Raw genomic sequence first — 12500 nt, 5'->3', positions numbered from 1 at the left:
ATCAATTCTCTTATCTCTTCCTCCTCCAAATGAAAGCGAACTTCCTTGGACTCGAGAACCCGCAGTGCCACGCCAGCGCTTCTCGCATCAACAGCAGAGCTCGTCGAAGTTCCTCGTCTTGAAAACACTTTACGAGAGGGCGAGGTTGTGTGTGTGTTGTGAAGTCTCTCGAAGGAAAGTGACCCCCCAAGCTCTCCGAGGAACATCTCTCGCTCGTTATCCCCCAGAACGAGCTTGTACGATCGTTTCTATTTCTTTTTTGGGCTGCGAGAGGAGTTAAGTGTTGAGAAAAAACCGATACAGCCTTATTTTTGACAGTGCTTTGGAGTCTTACATGTGTTTCACCGATTCTCCAAGGAGCCGGACCAACGCCAGGGAACCACGGTAAGAAATAGCCTGTGACAGTTAGTTCTGCGTGTTGTGTCATTTCGATTTCGTTATATACTCGCCGATAGAGTGCGTTCCTAGGCTGCTTTCTTCCGGATCGAAGCACATCGTTCCCAAAACTCGTTGTCGCATCCTGGGGCATCGAGCTGGGAGGCGACATCGAACAGAGAAAAGGATTTATGTGATCCTACCCCCCAGGAATAAGGAATGTATATGGCAAAAGTGCGAGTGTTCTTAAATGTAGGTAATTGAATATCATTAATAGATTCATTGGTTTGTTTATGGGCTGTCATGGCGAGGGTGGGGTTGTCGGTCTGGGCAAACGGGACCACTGCTCGACTCAAAACTTTCACATATCTGGTCGGACAAGTTCGCTTTGCTACTTCCTTTTTGGTCGGATATTTGAAACAGAGAGCAAATCCACTCCATTCCGTAGCCCCGCCATTTCAAACGCGCCCATCGGAATGTCCTTATTAACCCTCGTAGCAAAGACACAAGCGAGGGTAGTTAGAGCCCTGAGTGTTCGCTGTAACGGGGTCCGGCGGCCGGCGCTGGGAGCACCGCCTCGCCCGGACCTCGCGCTTGACTTTTCCCCGAGAACCACTGGCCGACCTTTCTCACTTTCTTTATTTAAACAGTGCCGGGCATCCATTCCCACCATGCAGACCATGTTCTCGCCCTAATTACCATGCCCGGATCCGCAAATTAGCTTATTAAATGACCGTAGGACCTGGTATACATAGACGGCCACGTGAGTCTCCCCGTTGGCCTGCTTTTCGGGGGAAAAAGTTGTTGATATTTGGTCTCCGAGATGACGATGTCTTCAGCGCGTTTGCTTTCCACGCTTGGTCATCGGTTATAACCCAGGTCACTGAGTCATCATCTCCTCACCCGGCTCCTGTCACTGACCTTATCTCCAGCTGACCCGAAATGCCAGCTGGAGGGAGGGAGTAAATGATGATAGTCTCGAAGATAAGGTCAGAGGCGCCCATGGAACTGATTGGCGAAGAGGAGGACCTTCTAGAAGTTTTTTTTTCTCCTTGTCTTCAGAACTTCCTAATGAGTAATTACGACTTTTTTTTGTTTTTATTCTGGCTGGGAAGACTTATGAATGAATGTAAGAATAGATACGTGAATGCTGATTTGTGTGTCTATATGCCTAGGTATGCATGTGTTTTGTATGTACTTATATACATATGTGTGTGTTTGCATGTGTGTTTGTATGCGTGTATGTACGTGTGTGTCTGTTAACAGGTTTATTATGTGTTATGGCCAAGATAATAATGATTTTAGGTTAGGTTAGGTCAGATAGATTGGTTAGGTTAGGTTAGATAGATTGGTCAGGTTAGGTTAGGTTAGATAGATTGGTCAGGTTAGGTTAGGTTAGATAGATTGGTCAGGTTAGGTTTGCTTAGATAGATTGGTTAGGTTAGGTTAGATAGATTGGTCAGGTTAGGTTAAATTAGATTGGTTAGGTTAGGTTAAGTTTAATTAGATAGATTGGTTAGGTCAGGTTAGATAGATTGGTTAGGTTAGGTTAAATTAGATTGGTTAGGTTAGGTTAAGTTTAATTAGATAGATTGGTTAGGTTAGGTTAGGTTTGATTAGATAGATTAGTTAGGTTAGGATAGGTTGGTTATGTTGGTTAGGTTTGATTAGATTGTTTTGGTTAGGTTAGGTTAGGTTTGATTAGATAGATTGGTTAGGTTAGGTTAGGTTGGTTAGGAGGTATTAGGAACATGGTTGACTCGATCCCAGACCGTGACGAGAGAGTATATCACGATTTGTGATTGATTTGATATAAAATGAGAGTGTATCTTTCTCTTTCTTTTTTCTCTCATTTTCTTTCATTCTCTTTCATTTTTTTTTCTCTCTCTCTATATATATATATGTGTGTGTGTGTGTGTGTGTGTGTGTGTGTGTGTGTGTGTGTGTGTGTGTGTGTGTGTGCGTGTGCGTGTGTGTGTATATGTGTGTATGTCCTTCTCTTTCTCTATTTGTATTTCACTCTCTCTCTTCTCTCTTATTCCTATCTCTGTCTCTCATTCCTTTCTCAGCCTCCATTCATCTCTCACTCTCGCTTTCTTTCTTTCCTTTTCTCTCATTCCTTTTCTATCTCCAATTCTCTCTCCCTTTTCTCTCATTCTCTCTCCCTTTTCTCTCATTCTCTCTCCCTTTTCTCTCATTATCTCTCTCTCTCCCTCTCTCTTGCTCTCTATCAATCTATTTATCTATATTCATATATCCATCTCTCTCCATCCCTTCCTCCCTCTCCCCCCTTCCCTTTTTATCTTTCCTTTCTCTCTCTCCCTTTCCCTTTCCCTCCCCCCCCCCCTCTCTCTCTCTCTCTCTCTCTCTCTCTCTCTCTCTCTCTCTCTCTCTCTCTCTCTCTCTCTCTCTCTCTCTCTCTCTCTCTCTCTCTCTCTTCTCTGTGTACACTTGCCCAGCTGATTGGTTCCGCTCGAACGCACTCATCTATGACGTAACGATGACGTAACAATCTGACGTCTTAGCTGCCGGTGTGTGAGGTTTGCCTGTCACGTGACGAAGACCAAGACGAAGAAATATATTCGGTGATGACTTGCTGGGATTTCTTCGGCAGATTTCAAACCTTTTCGTGTTTGAAGATTTAATTGCGTTTTGTATGTTGTCAATATGTTTGCGTTTTTCTATGAGGGGATTTTGGTGTCTTTGTGTGTTTGTGGTGTGTATGGGGGTATATGTGTCTGATGTGTGTGCGTATAAATGTATTTGTGTATTTACGTAAAATACAAAGGCATACACGTACGCACGCATGTATGTACGTACACACACACACACAAACACAAACAAACAAACACACACACATACATACAAACACCCACAAACAAACGAACACACACACACGCACGCAAATTCACACATACACACAAAACACACATAAACACAAACACAACACACACACACACAAAACACTCATAAACACAAACACACAAAACACACACACACAAACACACACACGCACACATCCAGAAAACACACACAGAAACACAAACACGCACACACACACAAAATACATGCAGAAACACACACACACACACACAAACACACACACGCACACGCAACTTCTCCCAAATAAATACATTAGTCACCCTTAATACACCACGACTTTTATTCCCCATCGCTCAAGGAAATACATTTTCAAGTTATAATCTATTACTGAATTTGAATCTGATATTATCATTAAGATTAGTTACAAAAATATTTATAGATAGTGTTAGGGATTGTACAAAAGGTTAAATAATTGCTGAACAATTGATATTTATAGATTAACTTATAAGAAAAAAATAGGATGAAAGAGATTTTTCGGTTTTGTTTGCAATCAAAATGTAAATAAATTCTCTGAAAACATGAATGCAAATCTATTAAAAAAAATCTATAGAATATTAGAACCATATCTTCAGTTATATTTCTGACTAGTTAAAGATTGTTAATTTGTGAATTTTAGATTTGCATTTCAGGTCAAATTAAGTCTAAAAGTAGGCCTACATCTGAAAATCGCTGTTTTTAAAGTGTTTCGTTGTCTTGCTCGTTAAAAAAAAGAATAAAATAAGCGAAATAAATAAATAAATAAAAGAAATAATACAAATAAATAAACAAATAAAAGAAATAATAATAAAAAAACTAAAGAAATAAAAAATAGTAATAAATGAATAAAAAAGATAAAAGATAAAGATAAATAAAATGGATTATTCCTCAAATAGATAACCTAATTGATTGATTATAAATTTCATGGTGTGACGTCATACAGCATGAACACAAGAACAAACACATTAACGTGTACACAAAAATGAAAATGAAAAACATTTGTTTATTTTTCGTAACGTAACGTAACGTTTATTTTCAAATCTTATCGTGGCTGTTTAATTTAGTATGATTTAATTAAAGATAATTGCGTATGTTACATAGGAGGGAGCGTTTTGGTTAATTTTGCGTAAAATTCTTTAAAATGCGTGTGTGTGGAAGTGTGTGAGTGTGGAAGCGTGTGAGTGTATGTGTAAGTGTGAGTGTGTGTATGTATGAGTGTAAGAGTGTGTGTGTGTTTCTGTGTCTGTGTGTATGTAAATGTGTAAGAGTGTGTGTGTAAGTGTTTAAGTGTACAATTGAGTATGTGTAAGTATAGTGTGTATGTGTTTTTTTATCCACATACCTGGACTCATGATAGGGGCAAAAAAATCACGTGATTTGTTCCACTCGCTTTCATTATCTACAAAATTCCGTATCGTCACTCTACTCAAGGTCACGTGTTTCGTGGCATAACATGACGTATATAGCTCAAACCTTCTTTAATAACATGTCGACTGATGACATCGCATTTAACTGTATCTTGTATCAAAAAAGGGGAAAAAGTTGATATATAATGTGTTGTCAAAGTTGATGTTTTGCCATTATTACCCTTATTAATTTGTTTGATATTTTGTTATGACCATTATTTCCTTTATTACTATTTTGTTGTTGTTTTTTTTAGCTTTGCATGGATTGGGTGACCGTTTTTTTTTTTATCGCCATGCTCCCTATGGCGTTATTTGCACGTGAATTTCATCTTTATTTATCTTTCCCCTTTGATCTAAATGATTTATTGTCCTTTGATCTTAATTATTTCTTCACCTTTATTTTCATTGTCTTCTCTTTCTTACTTTCATCATCTATGGTTTTCAATGATCTTCATTATATTAAGATGATATTCTCTTTTATTCGTAAATGTCTTTGTAAATTTTCACCTTTCCTTAATCTTTGCTAAATACGAATTATCTGTTGATTAATCTCTTCCTATTAGCTATATACGATTTATCTATTGGTTAATCTCTTCCTATTAGCTATATACGAATTATCTATCGATTAATTACTACGTCTACGTTAATATAGACTTTAAGTTATTCTCAAATCCGGCATTTTAACTTCTTCGATTCTTGCCGGTCACTTTTTTAAATCAACGGCCGCGCAATGTATGTAATTTTCGTAACGGTTTTATCATGGCTACGTTTTCCAGTTTTACATGATTTATCTGATGATTATTATTATTTTTTTTTTATCTAATTCAAATTAAGGTCGGTAGGTTTTAAAAGGCGGAATTCGATAAGAGCTTAGAGAATTTAAAAAGGATAAGTTAAAAATACAAATTTTCAATGACTTCTCGATTTCCTTTTGATGGGTTTTTGTTAGGTAATACGATTTTCCTTTTTGTGTCTTAATAAAAAAAGTAGCAACATGAAATTTAGTGACAAAGTGTGATGCTCGGTATGTGCTTATGACGCGAGAAAATTGCAAATTGTCCTGGTAATTGAAATTGTCTTTCCTGCTGTATGATTCGCGGAGAATGTGATTTAGGTAATTTCCCTTTTCTCACTGTGCTGTCTTCTTTATTTCTCTCTTCTCCCTCTTCGTTTACCTTTTTTAATCTTTCCCTTTTCCTTCTTTTCTCGCTCTTCTTGTCTTTATGCTCTTTCTTTTTTCCTTTATTTTTTATTTTATTTTTTTTCTCCCTCTCTCATTCTCCTTCCCATTTGCCTCTCTCTCTCTCTCTCTCTCTCTCTCTCTCTCTCTCTCTCTCTCTCTCTCTCTCTCTCTCTCTCTCTCTCTCTCTCTTCCTCCCTTCCTTCTTTCCCCCTTCCCTTCTTCCCTCCTTCCCTTCTTCCCCCCTTCTCTCTCTCTCTCTCTCTCTCTCTCCCATTTCTACTTCCTCACTCCCTCCCTCCTTCCCTCTCTCTCCCTCTCTTTCCTTCTTCCCACCTTCCCTCTCTCTCTCTCCCTCCCCTCCCTCCCTCCCTCCCTTCCTCCATCCATCCATACCTGCCATACCTGTGCGTATGCGTGCGTATATAACTACCAGATTGTAGAGTTTGTCCTGCGGGTAACTTTCCGCGCAAGCTTAGTGCTTTTTTAGATCATCTTCCGCGCATAAAATTCTTTTGACCTTTCCGCGCACTTGTTTCATCATTCGTCCGCGCAAATGTAGACAAAATTATGTTTTCCGCGCATGAATAAACTGTCTTATTTCCCGCGCAAGGAAAATATTCTACAGTCTGGTGTAAACTATATGTAAATACAGTCCATCTGGCGTCGAAGGAGTGACTGCTATAATTTTCCTCAAAAGTAAATGTATTCAGATATCCTCCTAATTAATGAGACACGGAGCCTTCCTTTCGATAACGAGTACTGCTTCTCCCCCACGAGAATCTTACCTGCCCTTTTACAGTTGTTTTAAGCCACAAAAAGTAGCCTTGCGCGAGGCTATAAAAAAGAAAAAGAAAAAAGAAAAAAAAAAAACAGACGGACTGGACCTCGCAACAGAAAACGGAGTTCCTTTAGAAAACGAATCCATACCCTAAGCCGGATGTCCTGTTTTCAACGGGTACTATAGCATCCTAAGATCCTATTTACTATCCAGTCCTGATATCCGTATTCCTTTAATCCTTCGGTTAATTTTGATAAAGATTGGTGTTCCCTAGCAATGCCCGGATGGGATTTCCCATTTTCTCTTTCGAGGAAATTTCCCGAAATATTATATCGTTCTTGCGTCATAATGTGATTGTGCTTTTTTATATATATAATTATAATTGCTGTTTCCTCCTTTCGCATCTGAGGCATTTGATAGAATTTCTCACAGATACGAATTGTGTGATCGATGTGTCATCAGAAGTTCGTTAAGAGACATCTAGACCATTAAGTTTCGTCAAGTCACGCGTGTTGCCACATTCCTCATTGTTAAAGTTGCAGCTGAGACGCTTTTTTTTATGTACTGTTGAAATCACTCACATATGGCGCGCCGCCCTTATGTGAGGACTCCAATCCTATGCTTCTTTTTGCTCTACATTCCTTATATCGCCCGCATGCAGCATTTTTATTGTCATTTTTCTCATCTGTTACGTTTAGGCTAGTTACTGCATGCTGTTATCCTTCTCCCGTTTTCTGTTTAATCGCGTTTTCTTTTTTATCTCCATTCTCATTTCTTTGTTTCTCTCGTTTTCTTTTTCTTCGTATTTCCCATTTATTTATCTCTCGTTTTCTTTTCATCCCTCCCTCTCACCTGTCATTTTTCCTTTACCTTCCACCTCTATTATAAATATCAGTAATTAATGTAATTAAAATTTTCTGTCATTTTTCCTTTACCTTCCGCATCCATTATATATATATACTTAATGTAATTAAAATTTTCCCTTTCGTGCACTATCTACTCACTATTATATTTTTAACCCGAGGAAAATTAACATACAAAGCCTATTATCACTCTTATGAACACAGCAGGGCCAACAAAGCTAAAATATCACCTTTATTACTCTACGACCACCAGACGGAATAAAGTCATAAACAACACAGTAAATAGAACAAGTGGTTGTCGCCATTCTATTTTTTTTTCTTTTTTGTCTTATTCTTTAGGTAAACTCGCCTCTCGGAAGACCAGTTTCCGATAAAAGAGACGGGTGTGTACTGCAGATTGCTTGGGCTTTGTACTGGTTTCTCAGAATCTAGTCGGCCACCTGAGCTAGCTAACGGAGGTTGGTTTATTTCGACGAACACACACTCTCTCTTTCTCTCTCTCTCTCACTCACTCAATCTCTCTCACTCTCACTCACTCTCTCGGTTTCTCGCTCTCGCTCTCACTCTCACTCTGTCGCGCTCTCTCTCTCTCTCTCTCTCTCTCTCTCTCTCTCTCTCTCTCTCTCACTCTCACTCTCACTCTCACTCTCACTCACTCAATCTCTCTCACTCACTCACTCACTCACTCTCACTCACTCACTCACTCACTCACTCACTCACTCACTCACTCACTCACTCTCTCTCTCTCTCTCTCTCTCTCTCTCTCTCTCTCTCTCTCTCTCTTTCTCTCTCTCTGTCTCACTCTATCGCGCTCTCTCTCTCTCATTCTCTCACTCACTCATTCACACACACACACACCAATCGATACCAATCGATACTTTGAGGATTATAAATGAATGCTGAAGATTATAAACAATCCAATGTGACGTATCTGATATGACGTCATTAAACGTAGATGGTGGAGACTAATGAGAAGGAGGTGGGGGGGGGGTATGATTGGAGGAGCGGGGGGGGGGGGGGTATGATCTAGTTTATATTAAGTGCGATATCATATTAAGATAAAAGAATAAATATGACTGATAAGATATATGCGATGGTGAAACATCTGATTTTGGATCGGTTGCGATACGATAAAAATAGGTTAGGTAGCAGTGGCCTTCGCGAAAGGGAATGCCAAGGAATTTTGTTTAATTTCTCTTACAACCAGATCTGAAATAATCCGAGAAAGAGTGTCGAATTTAAGAAATCGCGCCTTAAAATTATTAATTGGTACAATGTTACGTTATCTCATGACAGAGCGTACTGCTACAATAAGGTTGGTTTGTGGCGGGAAGTGTAATGTTTGTGTCTTCAGTAAAACCAAATATATACGCGTGTGTGTGTGTATGTGTGTCCGTGGGCGTGTGTGTGTTATTATTAATTTTCCTCCTCCAAACAATTAAAAACCAAAAAAAAAACACGAATCGGCAACTGAATGCACTAAATCGCCAAAAAAGAGAGAAAAAAAAACAGAAATATGAATTAAATACAACCTATTCTATTATTGTTCTTGTTACTCTAGCTGTTGTTACTGTTGTCAAAGGATGCTATACGCCTTAGTAGGGCATTGCGCCTGTTGCTCGCTGTACAAAGACGCTTATCAAAGTTATAAAAGTATTTCTCCCGGTCTTTGTTATTCCAGGAATTGCGACGAAAGTATTTTTTGCAACCATTACCCGACATTTGCATCTGCATAACTGTGGACCGGAGATCCTATTCCCTGTCACAGTAGCTTAAGTATACCGAGAGGGATGGAGGGGGAGGGAGTAAGAGAGGGGAGAGGGAGGGAGGGAGAGGGATGGAGTAAGAGAGGAGAGAGGGGAGAGAGAGAGGGATGGAGGGAGGAGGAGGGAGGGAGAGAGAGAGAGTGTGTGTGTGAAAGGGAGAAAGAGAGAGAGAGTGTGATAGGGAGAAAGAGAGAGAGTGTGAAAGGGAGAGAGAGAGAGAGTGTGTGAAAGGGAGAGGGAAAGAGAGAGAGAGAGAGAGAGAGAGAGAGAGGGAGTGTGAGTGAGTGAGTTACAGATGCAGATACATATACATATACATCCATACACATACATATAAACATACAAACATACAAAATATATACATATAAATACTTATACATACATATAAATACATATACACATTCACATACGAATACACACGTGTCTGTGTGTGCATATACACACGCACACACACACACATATATATAAATGTGTGTGTAATAGATAAAATCGTGATGACACACAATGATCCGCTGTATTACCGCCGAAGCCAATTAGCCAATCACCCGAAACCTCCCGCAGACTCCGAGCAAGCTAACGAAGCCTCGAATCACTGAGTTCGAGAAGGTAATTGATCGAGACCGTTTCGAGGTGGGAACGAACCGGCCATTGTTTGGGTTCGCGCGGGTAGCCTCAGCTGCTCTCAAGGCTGTTGGGCTTGCTGGGGCGGCGAGGGAGGGGTGGGGGGATGGGGTGGGAGGGGGGTTGGAGAGGAAGGGTTGTTGGGGAGGGGGTTTAGGGAGTGGGTAAGGGGAAGGGGGAGAGGGATAGAGGAGAAGGGTTGTTGGGGGAAGGGGGTTTAGGGGGTGGGTAAGGGGGAAGGGGGTTTAGGGAGTGGGTAAGGGGAAGGGGGAGGGGGAGGAAGGATGGTGGTGGGGGTTTAGGGGGGTTAGGTAAAGGGGAAGGGGGAGGATGGGTGGTTGGGGAGGGGGTCTAGGAAGTGCGTGGGTAAGGGGGAAGGGTGGTTGGGGGACTTGGGAGGGATGGGTAAGAGGAAGGAAAGGTGGTGGTGGGGGGGGCTCAGGGGGGAGGGGTAAGGAGGAAGAGTTGGTTGTGAAGGAAGAGGGAGGGGGAGGTTGGGGAGGGCCCTAGAAGTGAAGGGGAAAGGAGAAGAGATGAAGACGGGGAAAGGGGAAGGGAAGAGTCCGGTGATTGTAAAGGGGAGGAAGGAGAATAGGTAGGGAGGTAGGTATGGAAGGGGAAGGGGCAAGGAGGAAAGAAAGAGGGAGGGAGGACGGGACATAGGAAGAGAAAGGGGACAGGGAGAAAACAGTAGATCAGGAGAAGAGAGAGAACACTGGGTCTCCAAGTAGGGAGACGGGGAAGAGGTAAGTAAGTAGAAGGGGGTAGGAGGTAAGTAGGGGAGGGGGAGGTAGTGAGGTGGTATTTGTGAGAGGGTGTGCGGTGGGGGGGGGGAGTAGCTGCTGTTCCGTCTGGCTGCCACTGCAACACGGCGTAAAACGTCCTTTGTCATGGCAATAAGGTCACCTGCAAGAGTACCACGAAGGGTTTCGCGTATAAATAAACACAATACGGCCATTTCGCGCTAAGGCCAGTCTGCTACCTTTACTGTTTTCCGATCAACGAAATTTTGGGCAAAATGTTAAGAGTTCAAGGCCTTATCCTGTCTAGCGGATGTTCACGTACCTCGAGCCTGAACATGACATTCACTGACACTTCAAAATCACGTCGAACAATGGACAATATTTTTTTTATGTTCATTCTAAACGATACAACCCAAAACTGAATATAAAATACCAAATAAAACTCAAATCCCCTCCCTCCCTAGACAGGATATAAGGACAAACAATAATAAAAAAAGTCTATATACACTCTCCATATTTTTTCGCCCATAAAGCACAATATAAAGTGAAGTTCCTTGGCCCCCTCTGCCTTATCATGCTCAAACACTGCCAAAGAAGCAGTTCTCGTTCAACTTTCACCTGGTCTCGAACTCGGGAACTTCCACTGGCCCACTGTGCCTCTCAGAACTCGGGTACTTCCATTAGCCCACTGTGCCTCTCAGAACTCGGGAACTTCCATTGGCCCACTGTGCCTCTCAGAACTCGGGTACTTACATTAGCCCACTGTGCCTCTCAGGAACTCCCCGCTATGGATTTCTGAGTCAGTGAAATGTTACTTTGACAATGATGATGATGATTAGTAATAGTATTAATGGTAATTATGTCTTTAGTAATGATATTGGTGATTATGACGTTGAAATGATGATGATAATGTCCTTAGTGTTGATACTGTTAGTGATGATGATCATGATGATATTTGTTATGATGATAACACTTTGATAGCACTTTAATAGCACTTCTAAATTATTTTGCTGATTATAAGTCAATTGAAGTGCCACTTATAATAAAACCGTTATTCTTTTATTAATTCCGTTTAATCATCGTTCCAACTTTAATCCTTACTACAGTAGTTTATAACAAAAGTCTAACCATCTCAGTAAACAAGTTATTTAAAAGGCGTGGCCAGTACTGACCAGGGCGTTTCCATCTCTTCCCCCACCCCCCCGCCCACGCAACCCACACACCCCACCCACTCAACCCCCACCCCCCGCCCACCCACGCAACCCCCACCCCCCGCCCACCCACGCAACTCCCCCCACCCCCCGCCCACCCAACCTCCACCCACGCAACCCCCATCCCCCACCCACCCAACCCCCACACCCCGCGCCCACGCAACCCCCACCCCCACCCCCCCCCGACTCAAAACTTGTTCTGCAGAGTGCATGCAACAAGCACGCTAATAATGCTTCACTTTGTTTGGTGCTAAGGGTCGGTGCTTTTATTTTTAGAGTCTTGTGCTTTTGTTTATTTCTCTCTTCGTCTACGTGTCTATAAGTCTATATAACTGTTTGTCTGTCTATATATCATCTACATGTCTGTCTATGATTCTATATAACTGTCTATTTGTCTGTCTGTCTATCTGTCTATATAACTGTCTATTTGTCTGTCTATATATCATCTGCATGTCTGTCTGTGATTCTATATAACTGTCTATTTGTCTGTCTGTCTATCTGTCTATATAACTGTCTATTTGTCTGTCTATATATCATCTGCATGTCTGTCTGTGATTCTATATAACTGTCTATTTGTCTGTCTGTCTATCTGTCTATATAACTGTCTATTTGTCTGTCTATATATCATCTGCATGTCTATCAGTCTATATAAGTGTCTATTTATCTGTTTATATATCATCTGCATGTCTGTCTGT

At 41.3% G+C, this 12500-nt stretch overlaps 2 protein-coding genes across 2 annotated transcripts in view; one reads left to right on the top strand and one right to left on the bottom strand.

Annotated features, from left to right (window-relative positions):
• LOC138859292 (peroxisomal sarcosine oxidase-like) overlaps positions 1-12500 on the bottom strand; it is a 345118-nt gene that overhangs the window by 33910 nt on the left and 298708 nt on the right. The window lies entirely within an intron of this gene.
• Positions 1-12500, top strand: part of LOC113802442 (uncharacterized PE-PGRS family protein PE_PGRS54) — a 56871-nt gene that overhangs the window by 334 nt on the left and 44037 nt on the right. The window contains exon 1 of the mRNA XM_070145576.1: positions 1-384. This exon is cut by the window's left edge and continues 334 nt beyond it. The gene's annotated coding sequence lies outside the window, so the exon portion shown is untranslated. The remainder of the gene's footprint in view (positions 385-12500) is intronic.

The sequence above is a fragment of the Penaeus vannamei genome, chromosome 34 (genome assembly GCF_042767895.1).
Source record: "Penaeus vannamei isolate JL-2024 chromosome 34, ASM4276789v1, whole genome shotgun sequence".
In the NCBI taxonomy this organism is placed as follows: domain Eukaryota; kingdom Metazoa; phylum Arthropoda; class Malacostraca; order Decapoda; family Penaeidae; genus Penaeus; species Penaeus vannamei.
This window is presented reverse-complemented; position numbering and strand designations above follow the sequence as displayed.